Below are 18,422 nucleotides of genomic sequence, written 5' to 3'. Positions count from 1 at the left end.
AAGCATATTAAATTTTTATTTCAACTATAATATCCCAAGAAAGCATCCAGGTGAGTTCCAGTTGTGTACTTTTAATAAGAAGGATGTAGAGTTCTGTAAAGGGCAGTGCATTTCATGATTGAGCACTTGAACCCATAGATCAGGCTTTTCAGTGCTGGATTAATGTTTTTGTAAACTCACACTCTAGTTTCTGAAGAGTGAGCTTCTGAATGCTCAAAATGGTATCTATTCCTTCAAATACAGGGCATATTTTTATATGTGAAGGCCAAACATCATCTATATGTATTCCTTGTTATTAAGGTAAACCAAGGAAAGGTGTTTTATTTTCTTTTTAAGTATCATCTTTCTCTTAATATTTAGTACAGGGTAATTTTTTATGAAATTTTTGATAAAATGCAAATATTTACTTATTCACTTGCAATTATTGTTATTGTAGATTCACCTGTATGTGTAAAAAATAATACAAGGAGATCTCATATGCAATTTACCATTGTTCACAGATGGCAGCATTTCATAAAACTATATTATATTATTGCTATGAGTTATTAATAAAAATAACTGCTCTCATTTAGCTATCATCAGATTTATTATCATTCATGCTTTTGTGTGTTTAGTTCTATGTAATTTTATTATCAGATGTGCAGATTTATATATTTATTACTATAATCAAGTTACAGAAACTAAATTTCTATTAAAAAAGAATCTCAATACTACAACTGCACCTTGTTTGATAGTCATGTCTGCTTAATCACAAATCTGTCTTCACTTCTAAAATTTTCTCATTTAAAAGATGTTGTAGAATTGAAATCAAGTACTATATAACATGTTTAGTAATGTCTTTTTATACACAAAATTGCTCAGTGAAAATGTCAATGCCAATAATTTAGTTTTTATTGCTGATTATTGCATGGCTTGGGCATGTATATATAAGAATTTGCCTGATCATTAATTTGTTAATGCGAGTCTGGGGTTATGATAGAGCTGTGATTAATTACACTGTTATAAATATTCATTTACAATTTTAAAACAAATATGATTTTAGATTACAGGATGAATGTCAGTATAATTGCTATTATAGGATAATTACAAAGAATTATGGCATTTAAAAAATTCTACTTTTTTTTTTTTTTTAAACTAGGGATTGAACTCAGGTCCTTGTACTTGTGAAGCAGGTAGTGGAACCACTGAGCTAAATCCCTGACCCACTTGTTAAATTTTCACCAAATACCATAAGAAGATGCTTTCTGAGTAGTAGCATGTCTTAAGCACATGATTATCACTATCATTTGGTAGTGCGTGCAAATCACAAAGTTTTACTTATGTTCACAGTCATAACACAAATTTCAACCCACAGATAAAATATTTTTTACTCTCAATGGTTTTACTAACAGCTAAAAGGATGCAGGCAATCTTAATCTAGTGTTTAACAAGTATGGTAATGACTGAGATCAACTTCTGAAACTCTCTCTTCTTACATTATGAAAGGTTCCTATTCAGACTAAACCAAGTTCCTCAGACATACATCAGGGAACCACCAGTAAAAATGGAGTCATTTTAGTCATATCAAATCTTTATTTACTCTCTGATAACGACGAGCTTCCAAAGGCATTTTGTAGTGACTGATGCTCCATAAATTTGAAGTTTGTTGTTAAGCCATTTAGATGGACAAGGAATGAACTATTAAAATCTTTCATCAGCTAAAAACTCTCCATTCGAGTTCCAATTATAAACTAAATAATGAGATCAGATTTGCGGTTTTGCAAAGGGACATGACCATATTGTTTCTTTCCACATGAGCATATAATTGGCTGGAATCCAACTAGTCTTGTTTTCCTTGCACATCTTTACTTTGGAGTATTCTGAAGTCATGTACATTTTATGAAAATATAAATAAATATTTGACACAACTATAATGATCCAACCAGGTTTGCAGGTATTTTTCATTTGTGCACTTTTTATGATAAAAATGTTAAAAAGCAAATATATATGCATATGCATAGATATGCATAGACAGAAAAAATATATATGTACATACAGTACTTTTGCATGTGTACATGTAAGAATAAAAATGATGTAAGTGACCTGTCTGTAATATTTTTGTCTAGTGGAATTTTTTTTTTCTTAGAAGATTTCCTTGGGCTTCTTCAGAGAGAAATGTTCTGATAATTCTCACTTTACAGCTGTTTTTCACCTTTTATTTCATTGCTAAAGTTCACTTGCAATCTTGACCTATACATAATATAAGTACAACCCTTTCTTGTATTGATCTTTTTCTTTTATGATCATACTTTTCAACAGACATAGTAGAAATCACAGAAACTATTAACAAACTCTTAGAAACAATTTTACAATATATTTAATCAACATTAAAGATGTATTTTATCACAATTAAGTGTTTCAGGAAGTCCAGAAAATAAGTCAAAATAAATTAAAATAATTTAAAGTGGGTATATATTAATATGAAAAAAATCATTGTGATAAATGGCTCAAAAATTGAAAAAAATATACAAAAATAATAAACAAAAATTCTAAGAGATTAAGTAAAAGAAGATGAGCTCAAATCAGTAAGTTGCTTCATTTCCTTTACATCCTCACAGTTTCATATCAAGTTGAATTACATATTAGGACGAATGATTTACTTCACATGAAACTAATATGACATGGACGCTGTCATGAATGTGGCAGAATAACTCAGCTTAGAAAATAAAGAACTGTTTTAGAGGAACCCACTTAATTTCAAGTACTATGTTCCTTTTTCGTGTTTCACTGACTCTCTAGGAAAACTTTCTAGAGTCCCAAGTAATTTATTTAAATAAATTTGTTAGATAATCAAGGACCTATTTTAATAAAATAATATTTCATAACTATCTTTGACAGCATGTGCAAAATGAAAAATAAAAGACCATAAAAATTACACAAAGCAAAAGTATTTACCCTTTTTAGATTTATGATATCTTTCAACAATTAAAATTTTAATTTGTACATAAATGCGATGTTCTCACCCTTTTATAGCTATTATTATTTCTTTCCTCTACAAAATGTAAACCAATTGAATATAATACTTCTTTTTTCTATGTATTTTGTAGCTCCTATACTTAAATATAATCTTTTTTTTTATTTTTAAACTGCAAAGAGTTCCACTTTCCACAGAATATTTTACTATATTTTTCATAAGCAAAAATGGCATTATCCCTAGCTGTTATGGAACAAAACATATTTAATCCTTTAAAGATATTTTCCCCATGAACATAGGAACTACTGAGGAGAGGACTCTTTTTCTCAGTCTTTAAAACCTCCTACAAATACAAGTTGTCTAGTAGTCCTGTTGTGAAAATTCAGGGGAGCTACACAAATAGAAACTCCAGGATATAAAGTGTACATAAGTAGATAATCTGTAATATCCCTGCAATCCTGCATATTATGTTTCTGTGATTGCTTTTAACAATCTTGTAGATTGTACCAGAATAGGAAAATACCCAAATATTACATAACTAATTACAGTTCTGAACTTGCATCATACTACCCTGCCCCTCCACCATCTTGTTACACGTGAATTAGTTTACTGATCTTACAAAATGCTATATCTTTCTTCTTCCAGATTTCATTAAGAACCTCAAAACCTAAAAAGTATTGCTTTTGCTTCCCCTCTCACCTTTCCCCTCCTGGGGCCCAGGCCTCTAGTGGCTGATGCCAGCAGCAGCAGAGGGACTCTGGTGGCGTAGGTGAGGAGGGCAGGCTCCTCCAGATTATTTATCTGGCCTAGAAGTATTCTTTGAAGAACTTTGTACGGTATTGGAGGATGGCAGAAGCAGTTTTGGCTGTTTTGGAGTTATACTTAAGCTGCCACTGGACATTGCTAAAGACAGTACTGATGGCTGTCCGATCGCACCATGCTGGCAAGGCCAAGCTTCTTTGCATAATATGTTGCAATAACATCATCTGAGAAGGGGACGGTGAATGTGATCATTGTAAACTGAGGACAAGCAATGAATTATCGGCATTGTCGAGTTAATTCGAGATCGTTAGTAATCCAAGCATGGTTGACTCTTTATATACTATTAAGCAAAAATTGTTGAAAAAAATTTGAGCAATATTAAGGAAAACATTAATGAAGGCTTTTATTGACCAACTTTTCACTGAGATTTACCATTCTGAGTTTGAAAATTTACAGGTGAAGGATGGCCTTTTGAAGCAGTCCACTGAAATAAACATGGTCACAGCTCCTGAACTAGAAAAAAATACAGGAAGAAATAGAGGCAGATTTGGGAAGTCTGCCAGCACTGAAGGGAAAATTACCTTTTAATACTACTCCTTGGATCCGAGGTATTTATTACAAGAACAAGTGGAGTATCTCATAGACCAGGTCTTAGCTAATTCAATCTCTTCAGTAGCTCCAAATGGGGAGATCCTAAGGCAGCTGTTAAAGAAAATCCTGGTAGGTTGGAAAATACTACAGGATTTAATGCTGAGAAGTTCTCCCGAGTGAAGAATGATCATGCCAGTGAAATGCGGAGTACGGGAAAAACGGAGCCTGAATTTTATGACGGAATAACCACGGATCAGAGAGGAATCCCAGTAACAGTGCTTGGTGCTGATTGTACACCTATAGTTTTTGCAGATCCTGTCAAAAGCATGTGAGGTTGCTCACTCTGGCTGGAAAGGTACTTTGTTAGGTATTGCGCTGGCAATAATGAAGGCTGTGATATCAGAATACGGCTGTAGTTTGGAAGACATTATTGTTCTGGCACTTTCAGTACGACCTTGTTGTTTTACTCTTTCCATAGAATTAGCAAATTCATTTCATAATTTTTTAATTGAGTTTATTGGTACATTCTAGGTAGACAGTACAGTTACATTCATTATTGAGATCTTGTACCTTTACATGACAGGTCTTGTTTCTGGACTTTGCATTTCATAATCTTCATCCTGCATGTGTACAATGGTTTGACTTACCAAATCCCTGTATTTCATCCATAAAGCCACCAGGATTGTTCCAGAACAAGAAGGAATTCTTTCACAGAATATTCAGGGCCAGAACTAAGGTCTCAACCTCTCTGCATCTTACCATCCTGGAAAGTTTTTCTCCTACATCTGTGATGGCCATCATTTTGGTACACAGATTGGCTTCATATCATTTAGAGGATGAGATACCTGACTGGATTTTTACATAACTTTTCTTCTTTCTTCCAAACTGATGGCAAGAAAAAAATATAACTGATTTGTGTAAAACCTGGATGATGCATCCTTAGTGTATATTTTCATTACTATTACAAAAACCAAATGATTTTTATTTAATTCTAATGACAACTGACAAAAAGGTAGTATAACACTTTACAGATGAAGGTCGTTCCAAAATGTTGCTCTCATTACATAAATGAGGAATAGCTTTGTTGAATATGTATTGGATATTTTCTATTTTTCAAGCATTATGTTAAGCATAAGTTAACTGAAATGGTGACTAAGATTTTTTCCCTTTGAGTCCAATGCATTGAAGGAGATAAGCCTTATAACTAAAATTTAATTGTAATAGAAATAGAAGAGTAGAAAAAGAAGAGAGTTAATTTCACCAAAAATGGCAGGATAGCGAAGGTATTACAGCAAAAACGACAGGTGGCCCAATATATGACAGGCTTTTAATGAGTAAGTACCAAACAGAACAGTGAGGGAACGTCATGGACCACAGAATGAAACTCTGGGAATTTATACCATGTCCTAGAGACAGAACACTGTGAGCAGAATGAGGACTGGACAAACAGGTTAGAAATAAATTGGTAGGAGTCTCCAATGCCATGTTAAAAGTTTGGAGTTTATTTTCCTGGCAATTAAGAGGCAAAAAAGCAAAGGAGCTTTTTTATTTCCTTATTATCCTATCCTATATAATAATATATGTATTGTGAGAAACTGAACCAGAGAGAATAAATAAAGAGCTAGTAAAAATATTTCAAAAAGGAAAATATGAAGTCCCCATACAACAATAGAATTAAAATGGGGAAGAGAGTAAATGGATTAGAGAGATGTCAGAGACATGGAATCAATAGGTAAAGAAACTGAGAGGTGAGGAAGAGTAGGCGAGTCATTGATGATTCCAAACTTGGTAACTACCAAGAGTACCAACCAAGGGAGAAGGGGGTTTCACACAGGAAAAGGATAATGGGTTTCACCTTATCATAGAATAAAGCACGTATGGATGAAAATCGTTAGTCAACAATTAAAAATAGACCTGAGGGGGCAGGGATTTAGCTCAGTGGTTCCGCCGCCTGCCTCACAAGCACAAGGACCCGAGTTCGGTACCCAATATCAAAAAAAAAAAAAAAAAAATCTGAAATTTAGGCTGAAGGATGGGGAAAAACAGGATGCTTGGGCCAAAAAGACTCCCAAGGATGCTGCCTTATATAACACGTGCATCGGAAAAGCAAGAAAGCTGAAGCAGTGAAGAAATTAATACTAATAATAGTAATAGAAATAAAATTTTAAAAAAATCATTGTAATTTTGAAGAATACAGAATAGGTCTGAGAGGTACTCAAATAAATCTTGGATAAAAGAAAGCAAGAAATGAGAAGAAACCAGTGGACTAACTTATTAAAGCTGTCTGCAGCCAGGTTTCAGAGCCTTGAGGAAGAGTACACACATGTACTAACTCTTAGCTGACAATTTTTACTTGAGAAAAGAAAATAAAAGGGAAATCATTGTTTTGTAGGGATAGTTTTAAGTGTAGTATAGGCTAAAGATAAAAGAGTTAAGCTACATTTAATCTGGGTAAATAAATATATTTTGATGTAAGTTGTCATGTTGCATCTTGAAAATATTTTTTATGTTGTGCCTATATTTCCTACATGTATATGGTACAATAGCAGCAAATGTTATTTTCATAGTATTTACAAAGGATTTAAATGTTTATCACTTCATTTATCTTTATAGCCACTATGAAATACATATGCTAGGTGTTATCTCTTTTATTCACATTACAAACTGAGTCTCATAGAGGTGAAGTTCAAAATCACATAATTTTTGGTACGATTGGAACACATTTTGTGATTTAAATCTCTGATATTTTAAAGTTAAGGGTACCTAAATTTTATTTTTATTTTCAACTTTGTATTAGCATCATTGATTCATATATCATTTAAGATTTTGTTAAGGTACTGACATAGGTTAAAAAACATACATTTATAGACTTCAAGATGTTTAATGTAGTGAAAAGTGACAATTAAAAAGCCAGAAGTTTCAATACTGTAATATGTGTTGTGAGTTTGCCACAAGTTGCTACCTTGTTTAGTTTAATTATTCTATGGATCTATTCCAAAACCAAATAAAATTATTATGTATTACCTGTAAGAGAATAAAAAAAATCAAAAGTATTGCTTTTAAATGTCTTGTGGACATTTGAGGCGTTCTTGAAACTAATCCTCTCAAATAAACTTGTCTTAGTTTAATCAATATCTTCTTGTCTTGTTTAAATTGTGCAAGCCTCAGATCTTCTCTGTTTGCCAACTCTCCTCTGGACTCCTAGCGAATAGGAATATATCTTACCCAGCTCAGGGCGCTCCTAGTGAAAAGCACAGGACTTTTGCCACATAAACATGCAGGTGTGTTTCCATTATCCACATACTCAGCATGTGCTTCCTGGACTGAATCACAAAATATGCAGATAGAAAGAGCTTTCGAAGTAGACCAAAGGACCAGTCTTTCATCTGTGGAAGGTTAGGTTTCTACGTTTAACAAAAAGAAGGGTTGTTTTGAAACTATTGAGTGGAGATCCCTAAAATATTATTAGAAAAAGGCTATATGTGTTGTGTTAGATATTCCTTTAAAAGAATGTTCATGAAAGAAAGGGAGAGAGAGAAAGAGAGAGAGACAGAGAGGGAGAGGGAGAGGGAGAGGGAGAGGGGATGGAATCTACATTTTAAAAGATAACCTGGACAGTGAATATTTATTTTCATTTGTTTGCTGCTTTGTTGGTTTGTATTGCTGTCTTCTCAGACTATGTTAACATTAACATTATCTTATAGATAATTGTATATATAGTGTTATTACTTTCTTTGATTTTATTTGTGGAAACAAAAGTACTATTTCCTATTTATTCTAGCATGACCACTTTGAATTTATAGGATATATTTTCTATTTTTCATGATTATTTGGTTGTGAAAAGTTATTTAAAAATGTCTATGTTTGTCTTGTCTGTTTTCCTCTAGCTATAGGCTATACTCTGCTAAATTAGACATGCATCACACAAATCCCTTGTTAATAAGATTAAAAGTTATGTTCATGATCTCATTATGCACATAGATGCCAGCCCTGTTTACAAAATTTTGTGAATTTCCAAAGTGGAGAGTTGATGCTTCTAAAGGTCATTTGAAAAGTCCAGCGGTGGTAGCTGTAATATACCAGCAACGAAGCTTGCCGTCATCTGGAGTTTTTAAAATCGATATTGTCATTTATTTGGAGATTTGCTGAAAACAATAAGGTTATTTGAAGTGAATAGCATCAGTGTGATTTTGTGGATTTTTTTTCAGCCTATACTCTCCTTTCTTCCTCACTCCTCTTCCGCTTCTCTTTTCACTCCTTTTCTTTAGTTTTCAATTTTTGAAACTCTTCCTTTACCTTTTTTATCCTGTTCTCCTATAAAAAGAAAGTATTATATAGTTGCTTCAGTTTTTTGTTCTGTTTAATTTTTTTAAATTGTTCATATCCCGATGCCTACTTACACTGTTTTTAAGAAGGAACCATCAACTCTGTGCTGGTTAATCAATTATATTAACTAGAATACAAAAGAGTCCTGTCACAACTTAAAGGATGGCAGATCATTGTAAGCTCATCTTTATATTTTGTAGTTGGGTATGAATCAACATCATGACCCTTAATTTCAAATTGTAGGTACTTCTTTCTGGCATATTAATAAAATCAAAAGTATATCTTTTAATAGGTCTAAAATCTTGTTGGAGAAATTTGGAAAAGTAATTTGCCTTCCTAATCCCTACTTTGATCCTATTTCAAGCATTTGAGGAAAGCATAAACCAGAAACAAACAAACAAACAAACAAATTGAGTTATTTTTCTAGAACTAGAAACATTTATTGATATTTAATATTCTAGATAGTTCTACCATTTTAGAAGTTGCTAGATACGTCATATATTCTATTTTTAAAAAGCAAAAATCAAATGAAGTATTAATATTTGGAATATCTGAATATATACATGATGGTTATACAGAGGCAAACTTTCTTTTGTGATATTCGCATTTTATTCTTGGGATTATAGGTTTGAGAGATTTCTTCACCACTCCTGAGTTCATGCTGTGAATGGGACAAACATCTGTTTCATTTGTCAGTAAACTTTCATGTAGTAATAACATTTTACCAACCTAAATTTGTCCTGTTAGTTTTCTTCTGCTTAATTTTTTTTCATTTGGAGGAAGAATAAATAACATATCAGTCTTTTGTAGTATAATATGTGCTTTGCATGTATTTTTATGTGATTCATTCTCTGTATAATGTAATTTGCCTTGTGGATATCATCTTTTTTGGTACGCATTAGTTATGCTACAAGAACAGCTCCAAAATGAAGTTTCTGCAGAAGCACATATTGCTAATCATACTCGGCAGTCATGACTTCTAAAGAGTGGCACTTCGTCTTCAAATATTTTATGACTCTCCTTTTTAACACTGGTAGACTTTGAATAAAGCTAAACAAATATGATTTGGAAAACATCACTAGTGTTAATTCTGAACCATTTCTAATCAAATTCCTATCCTCAAATATATTGGCTTTGAGAAACCTCATCAGAAGTAAATTAGTATTAGCATCACTCCCTGAATCCCTTGCTATCTTGACCAGTGCCTCAACTCCTAGAAACAAATTTTCTAACAAATTCCTATTATCAATGACATTTGGAAGATGCGCTACAAAATCAGAAAAATTGTACAAGGTAGTTAGTTGCATTTTTCTTTGTTTTTCTAGAGAACAAAAACTTGTTCTGTCATAAATAAATGCATGTGGTAAACACAGTCACAATACCAGAATAAACCTCAAACATGCCTAAGGACTCTTAGCCAGCTCTTCATATCTTGTACTGGCTTGAAAACTGGAGCAGTCTCATATCCATGTTAAAACTAAAACATGCTGAGTCAGGAGAGGGGGCACATGCCTGTTATCCCAGCACTCTTGAGGCTGAGGCAGGAGGCTGGCTGTGAGTTCGAGACCAGCCTGGGCTACATAGTGAGCTCCAGGTCAGTCTCAACTACATAGTGAGACGCTGTCTCAAAAAACCAAAAAACAAACAAACAAACAAACTAAAGCGTGCTGAACATTATTTTCTTAATATGTCTCTCTCATTTTTTCTGGGAATGCAGTATTTACTGTGTAGATGCTATCAATTCCCTTCAATGGTATGCAGGAAGAATTCTCTCTGTAGCTTAGTACCCCAACTTCAAAATAGGAATAGCACTTCCACTTTAAAGTACAACAGATTTACTGTACAAAAAATGTATAAATGACTGATTTTGTTTTTGAGCCGATTGCCTTCCTGGTTACTTATATTGCTTTATCTTTTAAAGCTTTATTGAGGTATAATTAAAAAGCAAAATTATGTATACAACATATTTACATGTACAGTAAAGAGACACATGGAGAAATGACTAGAGTAGTCAAATTAGTTAAGAAATATATCATCTCCCAAATTTGTGTCTCCGAGTGAGAGAAACGAGGTTACAGAGCATCTCTTTCTCTTTGTCTCTCTCCCCCAGTCTGTCTCTGTCTCCCCTCCCTACTTCCTATTTGTTTCATTTCATTAGGAAGATGCAGTAACTTTCCAAATTTCAATAATTTAATACAAAAACATAAGTCATATTATGCTATTTGGTTTTAGTAATTATAGAAAATATGCCTTCCCAGTTGTCATAGTTTGGATCCCCTGTTGTGTTATCAAGAGAGGTGGAAACTCCAGGAGATGAAGCCTCTTTGGAGACAGTAAGTCATTGAGCTTTGAAGGGTGAAGTTTGTTCCTGGACCCTGCTCTTCCGTTCCTCACCTGTATCTCTACAACTCCTGCATGCCAGGCGGTAAGCTGCTATGTGCACCATGTGACCACTACTATGGTATCCTGCCTCACTACAAGCCTAGAAACAAAGGATCCACTTTACTGTGGGCAGAAACATGGCACCCTGAGCCAAAATAATCCTTCTGTCTTTCAGGGTATTTATCTGAGATTGCTCTTCATCATTGGATGATCATGTGGGAGTTATTTGGACAAATTTCAAGACAGATATTATTATATTATCAGCACAGAAAAAATAAGATGATTTAGGTTATCTTAACATATACATTTTAAATTATTCTTCAAAAAATAATTAATATGTAGTTTGGTTTAAAAGATGAGTCTAGGTACACATTTTCTTTGAAATTATCTTAATGATAGTAGTATAGATAAATCATTCCACAAGATTTGAAAAACTAGTTGTGTTAGTAAGATTCCCATCAGTATAACTATACATCTTAGAAAGACTAACTTAGAAGAGGAAAGATTTATTTTGACTCTGAATTTCAGAGGCTTTGTTCCACGGATGGTTCGTTAACGCTTCTGTAAACCAGTAGGGAGGCAGAAGCTTCATGACTCAAGAACTTGACAGAGAAAAACGGCTCACAGCATGGCAGCCAGAAAGCAGAGAATACGGGAGAGTTAGACTGGAAAAGGCGAGGAATAAGATACAGACCCAGAAGTCATGCCTCTGTGACCCACTCTTTCAACTAGGTGCCATTTCCTGTTAACCCATTTTGCTATGAACTCATCGAACGGCTTTTTACATTGAAGAAATTAACAATCTCATGATCCGATCACTTCCCCAAAGCCCCCCCCCCCACCACGCCACGTTGCTGCTTTGCAGAGGAAACGTGCAACGCAATGAGCTTCTTTAAGGATATTTTAGATCCAAACTATAAAACCAGCTTACTTTGCAGTAGAGTAGGTATCACAAGCAGTTATATGTCAGAGGAATTTATTGTATTGTTTTTATGATTTGCAGAGAGCTTAAAACTCTTAGCTACAAAATAATTTAATATTTTTGAAGCCCCATCAAATTTGAAATTTTGTCAACCACTGAAGCTGTAGAATTTCACAGTAAAATGTAACTCATTAAGCCAAAGTGAAACACAACATCCTCTACAAAACTAGAACCATACCCACATGTGTAAAATCGAGGTGAGCGCAGTGTCTTTCTAAATCATTTTGTGGGTCTTTCTGTCTTCTTGTGGTTGTTTTCATTTAATAATGACAAGATTAACCTATTATACCTTCATTATAAATGCCAATATAGTTTTAATGAATACCAAGTGCATAGCCTGATAAATTTCTTTATTTTTGACATATGTTCTTTTTGGCAGGGAGGTACCGAGGATTGAACTCTGAACCTTGTGCTTATGAGGCAGGCAGTGGAACCACTGAGCTAAATCGCCAGCCCTATGATATATGTTCTTGAGAGCAGTAAAGGAGAGTGGTAGCAAATGTGTAATTAAACCTGGTAAAACCAAAAATGGAAAGTGAAAGAAGAGCACTATCCAAAGTGACATTAACTATTATGTCTAAATGTGTAATTAAAGATAAACTAAATACACTAGTTATTCCAACATTCTGTGCAGTATATGTGCACCAATTGTATGTTAGAAAAAGTTTGCAAAACTAATGCAACTAATATATGAGATTGAAAAGATAATATATATTACATTAAAGTTACAATTTTTCAGAGAAATCTACTTTCTATCACTGTAATCCATGCAAGTATTCTTTAAACATTATTATTTTGTAGCCCTTGAGAATGAGTAGAATAATCTCTAGGTTTGGGAGACAAATTCAATATTGATTTTTTAAGAAACATATATGGTTAAACAAGGCATGAGCTTAAGAAAACATAATCATCTGCATGCAATCTCTTTTTGTTTCATAATTAAGTTATTACATCAAAAATATATTTTGATATGATTAGATATTCAAAATGCTGAGCCTGGATTCTTATTCAGTTTGCATTTTCAGTGGCATAAGTCATTGATACCATGCCAGATATTAATGTGTGTTTGTTCAATGAAAATATATATATATATACAGTGCTTTTAACTATACTTTTGCAGTGACAACCATTCACTGTAGAAGATGAGCCATTTAAAAGAGAATTGAAAGAGCTGGGGATTTACCTCAGTGTTTCTGCTGTCTGCCTCAGAAGCACAAGGTCCAAGTTTGATCCTCAGTTCCAATACTACTACTACTACTACTACTACTACTACTAATAATAATAATAATAATAAGGAATGGAAGAAAAAATTGATATTTGTTGTGTGCGTGTACCAACTACACGCAAGGAATGTAATCATGTACTATAAACATGTACTTTTATTTACCAATAAACTCAATTAAAAAAATTGAGAATCATTGCTAGGAAAATTAAACATGTAGAACTAAGAACCCTTTTATGTGTTCCATTATCTCTCTTAGTATGGGAAATGTTTTATTCACTAAGGCTAACGTTGACGTATTTTATTCTTCTTGTCTCAACACAACATTTTACTCAGGGTATTTCTCCTCATCTTTATCAAAGATATCGTATTTTCTTTATGTAATATGGAAAGCTTCATATGTGATGAAAATACCGAAAATGAACACAGTGAACCTGAACCAAAACTGAGACTTTGAACAACTCTACTACTAAATAACTAATTTAATGTTTAAGTATGTTTCCTTTTGTTCTTTAAAATGTATTTTAATACTAATCATCTTCCAGTTATATTACCTATATCAAGTGTAATGTTTTTAATATGTATTTTTCTATTCTTTTCTGCTCACCTTAAATCTTTACCTAACAAATGGAATAGAGTTCTGCAAAAAAAATGATTGAACCCATGGTAGACAGACAACAGACTTCTGTATTAGTGCTGTTCAAAGTTAGGGAAATTTAGGCAGGAAATGAAATTTGGTGCATTACTGAAATTAGCTACAATTTCCAAGTTGAAACTTCCTTATGAATTTAGATCTTTGGAGATGCTAAGATTCTTTCTTTCTTTCCTTTCTTTCTTTCTTTCTTTCCTTTCTTTCTTTCTTTCTTTCTTTCTTTCTTTCTTTCTTTCTTTCTTTCTTTCTTTCTTTCTTTCTTTCTTTCTTTCTTTCTTTTTCTTTCTTTCTTTTCTTTAAATTCCTTCAGATCCAAACATTGTCTATTATTTTTTAAACTGAGTTTTTCATCTAATGCTCATATTATAAATAAATGTGAGATAGAGGGGGGAAATATAGGAAACATCAATCATCTTTTTATATGACTTTACTTGTAAAAAGTAAAATTATGTAAAGATTTGTATAGATTCTATGACTGCTAAAATTTCCAATATTTTCAGATGATGTATATTTTCAAATGCATAAAATTTACACCACAATTTTCTTATTTGATCTCTTAATAATTTGTAAGTTTGGTTGTTTTTTCTCTACAACCCAGCCATCATTTGTTATTGTTTGATTTCTTGATAGCAGCCATTCTTTGTGGGGTGAGGTGGAATCTCAGTGTTGTTTACATCTGCATCTCTCCAATGACCAGTGACTATTTTCTAGAATATATGAACAACTCAAAACAATCAGTCCCCCCAAATATAAAGACCCAATTCAAAAATGGGCATCTGAAGTGAACAGACATTTCTCAGACAAAAGAAGTAAAAGCAGCAAGTAAATATATGAAAAACTATTCCATATCACTGGTAATTTGAGAGATACAGATGAAAACAACACTGAGATTCCACCTTACCTCACAAAAAAATGGCTGCTTTCAAGAAATAACTAAATAACAAATGTTGGAGGGGTTGTGGGCAGAAAGGAACCCTTCTTCATTGTTGGTGGGAGTGCACATTGGTACAATCACTATGGAAATCAATATGGAGATACCTCAAAGAGCTGGGACTACAGGTTCCATTTGACCCAGCCATCCCTCTACTGGGTATCTTTTCAAAAGAATTAAAAGAATCATAGCACAGAGATGTATGCTCATCTATTTTTATAGTGGCACAGTTTGTAATAGCTAAAACTTGGAAACAGCCCATTTGCCCATCAGCTGAAGACTGGATAAAGAAGATGTGATATTTCTGTAAAATGGAATATTACTCAGCCATAAAGAGTGAGAAATTAGATTAATTCATAGGAAAATGGATACATATTGAGGATATATTCCTAAGTGAAATAAATAAGTCACACTGTAAATACCAAATAGTTTCTCATAGTTTCTTTTGTATGAATAAAGTATAATAGTACATAAGATCCTAATGATATAACGGACAATGTGAAATAGGAAGAAAGGGGCTAAAGGTGTAGGGAAAATGGGAAGGATAGGGAATAGCTAATATGGGAAAAGAGAAAATGAAAAAAAGTAAATTAAGTGTGTGTAAAGGGGGAGGGGAGAAAGGGGTGAAGGGAGTACATGGACAAGGGGAAAAAATGAGAACCAAGACCTGTCATGTAAAGGTACAAGATCCAAATAATGAACGCAAGTGTACTGTATACCTAAAATGTACCAAATAAACTCAATGAGGAAAAAACAAATAAATTATGGTCTTTAGGTAAAAAAAAATAATTTCTAAATTTGAATGTGTTATACTGTCAGTTAAATTCATTCTAAGGCATATGACGAAATTGTGTAGTAAAACTGTTTTACATTATCCAATGTGTTTTAGAGAAACAAGATACATCCATTTTTTGAGGTAAACTTTACTAGTTTTATTCTGATTTTCTTCTTTTTTATTGTTGATAAAATTTGAAGGTAAAAGATGGATTGTAAAGTATCTTTCTGATTTTATTATTTTAATATTTTGTATGTTCCTTCAGTTGGGCAATTTTTGCCTGAAAGTAATAGTTATTTTGCAATATTCTGTCTTGGAGAAGAAAAACTGGATTTCTCTCTCCCCGTCAAACAGCACAAAAAGGTGTAATATTTGGTGATGGTGGGAATGTTGTTAGTCTTATCAAAATACTTAAGTAGAATAGACTGTAAAATATATATTTATTATTGAAATTAGACATTAGCAATATAATTATTGCTTTCTGAGTATGTGTGTGTGTGTGTGTGTGTGTGTGTGTGTGTGTGTATGTATGGAAATTCTCCTTTTGCTTTGCAAATGCAATCTTTTTTTTTCCTAACTCAAAGGAGAAACTTGAAAAGCAAATATTCCTTATGTTCTTTATTGTCAAGGCACCTGGCCCTTGGCACATTCCTCCCTAGCTATGTAAGCTACACAGACGTGATCCTTGGCAACCAATGGCGCTATAATTCTCACCTCTAAAGATGCTCCAATTTCAAGGGCTTTCATTCCACACCACTGTTAGATAATCAAAATCTTCACGAATTTTCAGAAAGAAAGAAAAAATCACACATACACACCATGATATTATCGGGGGCTTTCCAAACACTCATGTTCTTTACACACCAAAAAATATTCCCAAAGAAAATTTCCTAATGTTATTCTAAGAAAACTGGTTGGAAGATACTAGATCGAGGAAGGACTTTGGGCTTGTGGGAGGAGTTTTAAAAATATCGCAGGAACACTTTATTTGTGTTTGCAATTCTATTTGTGTGTGTGTGTGTGTGTGTGTGTGTGTGTGTGTGTGTGTATGTAGACACAGACATGGACCTCCTGTGGTCAGTTATTTACTTACTTATTAAATTTGTTTTATTGATGTATTCACATAATTTTGCCTGTTATTTTTATGCTAACTGTATAGATGAAAAAATGGAGCAACTATATTTTAAAGTAAGTTAAACCTGAAATAACTTTGAGACTGCAAATCTCATTTTAAAAGGATATTTTTCTGATGATTTTGGTTCTTGCTGTCGAATTTAGTAAATAAAGATGTTGATTGTTATGGATCTTACTCTTTAGCTTTGTTTAGTTTAACATGCTAATGTATTTCATTAGATTTACTGTCATTGAATTTGTCTTATGTTTCTAGTACACTTTTATTTTTAGAATACCTAGTACATCAGCTCCACCAAATATTTTCATTCTTACAATGATTTAAACTAAATTTCAAAAGTAGCCACAATCACTTTTTCAAGCAACCTCTTTGCACTTATTGTGGTTCTTCCCTTGTTTTATGTTATAAAACTTCTAATAAAGTACTGTGGTATTATTAAGTTTCTGCATAATATAGTGAATGATATACAAACTAAACTATGAAGAAGCACTGCTTTTTCATAAAAATACTTAATAAGAATATTATAAAAATCTGTTTGTAAAGCTATCAATCCATCTACCTCACAAAAGTACCTACATAGGATAAGTTCACAGTCAATATTTGTTTAATTAAAGAAAAGGTAATCATAATCATTATTACTGCAGTTTAAAACTCACCCTTCATTAGGCAAAAAAAAAAATTACACTCTTAATTGAGATTCAAAGTTTGAACCTTATAGCATTTTTCTATTTGCATATCTAAACCAACTCTTTCATTACACAGTTGCAGTCTATTTTTTGATAACATCTCTGTATATTTTTATCTTTTGACATCTATTTTCCTTCTTAGCATGGCTGTGGAATATTCTTTCAAAATACTAAATTTTGAGAGTTCTGAAAACTGTGCTATATCATTAAATGTTCTAAACACAGTGAAATTCTGTGCTACCTAATATGTGGAAATTTAACTCCAATGGGATACTATTAGGAGGTAGGGGCTGTGAGAGATGTTTTGATCCTGAAGGAGGAGTCTTCAGGAATGACAGTAGTGTTTGTATAAATGAAACCCCAGAGAGCTCTCTTGTCCTCTTTCTGCCTATGAAATATAAGAGAAGTTGGTATTCAGCATTCCACAAGAGGGTCCTCACTCCCAACATGCTAACACCAAAATCTCAGACTTCTAATCCCAGAACTGTTAAAAATATAATTCTTTGGTGTTAAAACCACCACGTAGATGGTACATTTATAGCACCTAAACCAAGTTTATACCTTCAGAGCAAAGAAAAATGTAAATTGTAGTGTTACAGATTGCGGAAATCACAAAGCTTTAGAAACATTTGCTGGTAGATGAAGACTCCATTCAACCAACCTAAAGTAAAGTTCATTAAGAAATGTACATTCATGAAACACATATATAATTGTTTGACCTTTCTCATCACTGAAACACAATGCTGAACACCTACAATTTAAATGCGAAGACTTTTAATATGTTCGGTGTCAGCCCAAGACATGCTTGGTCTGAGGTAGAGGCATTGTGGAAGAAGGGTGCAGGAGAGGAAAGCTGCTTATGTGGCTGCAGAGCAGAGCAAAGAGTGCTGGAGAAGAAAGGGCTAGGGCTACACGTAATACACAAGGTCAGGGCTCCAAGATATAATTACTTCACAAGCATATAAAATTTGGAGGGAACATTTTCTTTTTCTCATTGCGTTGATTGGTACATTTTAGGTAAACAGTAC

General features: G+C 33.2%; 1 pseudogene; it reads left to right on the top strand.

Moving 5' to 3' along the window:
- Positions 1-3,799: 3,799 nt before the first annotated feature.
- On the top strand, positions 3,800-5,146 carry LOC104866771 (annotated as a pseudogene).
- Positions 5,147-18,422: the final 13,276 nt, after the last annotated feature.

This window comes from Fukomys damarensis, unplaced genomic scaffold, assembly GCF_012274545.1.
Source record: "Fukomys damarensis isolate Sample0158 unplaced genomic scaffold, DMR_v1.0_HiC HiC_scaffold_6, whole genome shotgun sequence".
Lineage (NCBI taxonomy): Eukaryota > Metazoa > Chordata > Mammalia > Rodentia > Bathyergidae > Fukomys > Fukomys damarensis.
The sequence above is the reverse complement of the archived record's forward strand: the minus strand, read 5'-3'. Positions and strand labels throughout refer to the sequence as shown.